The sequence below is a fragment of the Cavia porcellus genome, unplaced genomic scaffold, assembly GCF_034190915.1.
Source record: "Cavia porcellus strain 051 isolate PalLab524CR breed Dunkin Hartley unplaced genomic scaffold, mCavPor4.1 scaffold_19, whole genome shotgun sequence".
In the NCBI taxonomy this organism is placed as follows: Eukaryota; Metazoa; Chordata; class Mammalia; order Rodentia; family Caviidae; genus Cavia; species Cavia porcellus.
Window position 1 is genome coordinate 60,862,995 of NW_026947502.1, and position 4,683 is coordinate 60,867,677.

Here is a 4,683-nt window from a genome sequence, read left to right on the forward strand (position 1 = left end):
TAAATGGCCCATTTTTCTCATTTATCTGGCAATTACATTGCATTTAATTTACTGGAATTATTATTCATAACTTATGCTTTGCATTTGGGTCTAACAAATATTTAATTTAAAAAGAGAACATTTGGTTTGATAGGGCTATGTATCACTCCTCTGGGGAAAGTGTGTTCCAGCGTTAGGGTATAGCAATCACATTGTATCTTAACTGAAGCTGTTTTGATCTGGATGATAAATCAATCTGAAAGATTTCCCAGAAGATGGACACCTCTGTGAAGAAGGAGATGAAGAGCTACCTGTAAGACCTTAATGTTTCTCACCACTTATAAAGAAGTGTGGTATTACAGGAGAGATGATGAAGATGGGTGAATTCATGTGCTGATTGAATGAAGACCTCTGGTCTTTCTCCCAGTACTGTGTCACAAAGCCAAGTCTATGTTTCTTATTGGTACAGTGGCTGAGGATGCCAGTATTCTTTTCCAGCAGACTTCAGAGAGAGAAAGAGAGAGAGAGAGAGAGAGAGAGAGAGCTGAAGTGTAGGAGGGTGAGGCAGACACTGGGCACCTTACTTGCTGAGTAACACACCGAGCGCAGTTCTCCTCTCCTCTGAGTAGGTGTCCCTCCACATCTCAGGCTGGCTTCCTCCTGAAGTACAGAGAGTCTTTCAGTGGAAAGAAGAGATAAAATGCAAGCTCCTGTCAGTGCCTACAGTGTCCTTCATGATTTCAGGTGCCTTCTCCTTTCCAACCCTTGACCTTGCTTCCCTCCCTCACCTGTGCTCAGCCATATCAAGCTTCGTGTCTTTCACCACCTTGGGTCTCTTTGCTCAAGTGTCTCCTGAGGTCATCGGGTGCCTTCTCTGACCAGCCCCGACTTCGGCCTTGTTTATTTTTACTGGTGTTTACCAGACATCACCTACCATTAATCTCAGCTACCATGCATCTTACTTTTACTCCTTTCAGCCACCTTTCTGCCTCTTCTAGATGGTAAGGTGCGAGAGGGCAGAAAACATAGTTACTTTGGGTCACTGCCTCGAAGAGTGGTATAAAACAAGCACATGACAAAGACAAAGCAAAAGCCAAGAAGAAGGAGAAGGAGAAGGCAGAGGAGGAGGAGGAGGAGGAGGAGGAGGAGGAGGAGGAAGAGGACGAGAAGGAGGAGGAGGAAGAGGAGGAGGAGGAGGAGGAGGAGGAGAACAAAATTGTTGAATGAATGTGTTACCTTTGGCTTTAACTCTTACATATATACTTGATAGCAAGAGACAAGTTACTTATATTCCTTTTTTTTTTAGTGTAAATCGCACTTTTTTTGGTATTCTTTTTAAAAAAATTTTTATTTAAAGAAAGATTAAACAAAATAGAAAATAGGTAGAAATAGTACATACGTTCAGAGAAAAAAAAACAGTAAGAAATCACTAGTTGATGTTGTCCTTTTACAAATAGTTGTTCAGGGAAGTTACTTATATTCCTAAGACTGCAACTTCCTTTGTAAAATGAAATAAATCACCCCATTACTGTAATGTCTAATTAATACCATGTCTATAATGGGTGCCAATCAAACTATAAATGTTCAACAAATGTTAACTGTGGACTCTCGAGTTACTACTGGCCTGACATATTAACAACTTGAGTTATGATCAGAATCTTAGTTTTAACTTATAGCTGAAGTCTTGAGTTATGACTTGAATGCTGGTCACTTGTGCTCCCAGATGGTCTCAGATTCAAATTTAACCTTTAAGAGCTCTGGAAAGAATATTATGACATCCTTTCCTGTATGGGGTTAATTGCAAAATCCTGGGCCACCGTCTCTCTAAAGACACTAAGATCTGCCTGTTTACAGCAGAGAGACTTTGAAGGCTGTAGAGAAGAGCCTGAGCCTTCACTTGACACCTTGAGTTACAACTAGCCCTCAAGAATGAATTGAATTCCTAAGTCAAGGATCCACTGTGTGAGCAAAACATAGAAGTTATTAGGATACAAAACATATACGCATGAAGATATTCATTCTATAGAAATACATATTCATTTTATAGAACAACATATACTACTGGAAAACAGGTACCAGAAACAGGGAAACGGTTACAAATAATGCTACACCACTGGTAAGATATTAGTATCCAAATGATAATTATTAAGGTTCTGCAGAAACAGAGAAAGCCTTTTTAATGTAAAGTCAAATGAAAAAGACAACAACATCATAATGACAAAGATTAGGAGACGATACAATTGTTTAAATCATCTCTTTTCAGTAAGTATCTGCCTCTCTCAAATCCTCCTCTAATATTCTGTTTCCCTCAGTTTTTAATTATTAATCTCATAGACTTGGGGGCAGGGACATAGCTCAGTGGCATGGTGCCTGCCTGGTGAGTGCAAGGTCCTGTCAATTCTCATTATCAAAAACATACACACAAAAGAACAGCAGCAATAAAACAATCACAAAATTTGTAGACTTATGTACATCATACTTTGGTTACCAGCTGTTTTGGGACTGGTCTTGTCTTTTTTTTTTTTTTGGTAATGGTCTCACTCTGTAGTTGCAGGTTGTCCTGATACTTGTGATCCTGCTGCTCCACGTTCTGGGGCAGTGAGATTACAGGTGTGCATCACCTTACCTGGCTTCATGCCTCATGTCCTGGCAATGGTTCAGGGTGCTGGTTAATGTGCCTTTCTCCAAATGTGTCACCAAGTGAAGGCCTTCCTGGGAATTCTATGTGTGCCTTAATTTTAGTGCAATGTCTGACATCTTGGCTAATGAGTCGAATCCAAGGCCAACTAAAAAGAGCCCTGTAGTTAAATTATCTTACATTCTAACACTGTTTATTAGCTTTAACAATTTTTCTTCGATACAGAAAAGGACATTTTAGAAATGTACAGGTTTTCCTTAAGGCATATCTTGAATTAGCTAACCATAGTTCTGGTAATGAATATAAACTATAAGTTATGAATACCAATAATTATTGCTTGGCTTTATATTACCCTGATTATTTTGATTTGAAGAATTGTTTTGGAGAAGTTTGACACTAAATAATTTTCTTCCCAATACCTCCTACATAAACTCTTTGGTCTAGCCAGCCTTGTTTATTCATCTAAGTCAGTTATTAGAATAAAATTAGCACCTATGAGATGCTTTGGGGCTTAAATTTATCACACAGGTAAACTAATTAACAGATGGGTTCTTAGAGTCAAATATACCTAGATTTGAAAGATAACTTATTAGTTATATGATTTTGGAGAAATTAACTTGTTTCTCAGTTGCATATTAATAATATCTACTTGTAGGGATTAGTGTCAGTATTAAAGGAGATCCTGTATGTAAAGTACAAGCACAGATCTTAGCAAACATCAGGTTGTCAGTTAAAACAAAGAGCCTCAGTGTGGGTGGCAGGTAATACTATTTTTACCCTTCGGATGAGTCAGCTACAAGATTAGTGACTTGCCCATGGTCAGGTAATCAGCAAAGGATAGAGGAAGGGTTGGAATCCAGACTGGTTATTCCATAGGCTGACTTTAGCAGTTGAGCACACACACACACACACACACACACACACACACACACACACACCCTCACCTTCACCCAAGAACAACAGATAAGATATGCTTTATAATTGTCTAGTTATACTCAGGTTTTCTAGCCAAGTGTCGTAGCTTAAAAATTTCCCAAGCTGTGGCTAAAATACAGGATTGGCTGCGTGGCTCTGTTGAGCAGGATGGTGATGTTAGTATTCCTGCTGTGACATCTTCACCTGCAAGGTGCGGCAAGTGAAACCCTCTGCTAGTTCACTGACGGAGTGGGGCCATATTTGCAGTGTGCTTTGAACTTCTGAAGAAAGATGCCACTGTGTGGCTGTGGCAGACGTCCCACTAGGATGGCTTCCCGTATGAGCTCTGTGACAGAATACTGAGTCATCAGCTCCCTCAGCACTGAGCTGCACAGTGCCAAGCTTTAGTGCCAGGCAATATTGTGCTCTTCACTGCTGGTATCCTGCCAATTTGTTTCTAAGTTCATTTTTGGAGAGAAATGATGGGAAATAAGCTTCAATTACAGCAAGAAAGATACAGTTAATGCGTATTTTTTACTTCTCCAATTTTTTGAAATGTCTGACATCAAAGTTACTTTTTCTTAATGAACCTTGTTCTACTTTAAAAATTAATTTCTTAATAAATAGTGAGTATACCTCAAACTCTTCAATGAAATTTGAAAGGGAAGCAATCCTTCCTAAATCATTCCTGGAAGCAAATATTACTCTAGTACCAAAACCTGAGAAAGACCCAACTGAAAAAGAGAACCACAGACCACTCTCCCTAATGAACACAGATGCAAAAATCCTCAATAAAATACTGGCAATCCTGGCCCTGAATCAAAGCCAGAAGCTTCCTGATGCTGTTGGTTTCAAGCAGGAGCCTAAAGAGAGGTCTTTCTATGCTCTGTTGGCCATTTCAGAACTTGGGCAGTGAAATGGTCAATTCGTTAGAAAGAAACAGCTTGAAGCAACCCCTCCCCTCCTGGTGAGCGTCTGTGAGTGTGGCAGGCTCGGGTGGCCCAGGATGGGAGCCTCCAGCGTTTACTGGGACCTGAGCCATGCTGGGACCTGGAACGCCAGGAAACCAAGCAACCCCTCCCCCTCTGCCTGTTTTGTTTTATTGAACTTCAATGTACGTGAAAGTATGGACAGCTATTTTGAAGAAACGA

At 40.1% G+C, this 4,683-nt stretch overlaps 1 non-coding gene across 1 annotated transcript; it reads left to right on the forward strand.

Moving 5' to 3' along the window:
* Positions 1–4,340: 4,340 nt before the first annotated feature.
* On the forward strand, positions 4,341–4,477 carry LOC111756033 (small nucleolar RNA SNORA2/SNORA34 family). Its single transcript, XR_002790539.1, has one exon. It is a non-coding gene; the product is annotated as a small nucleolar RNA SNORA2/SNORA34 family (small nucleolar RNA).
* The last annotated feature ends 206 nt before the right edge of the window (positions 4,478–4,683 follow it).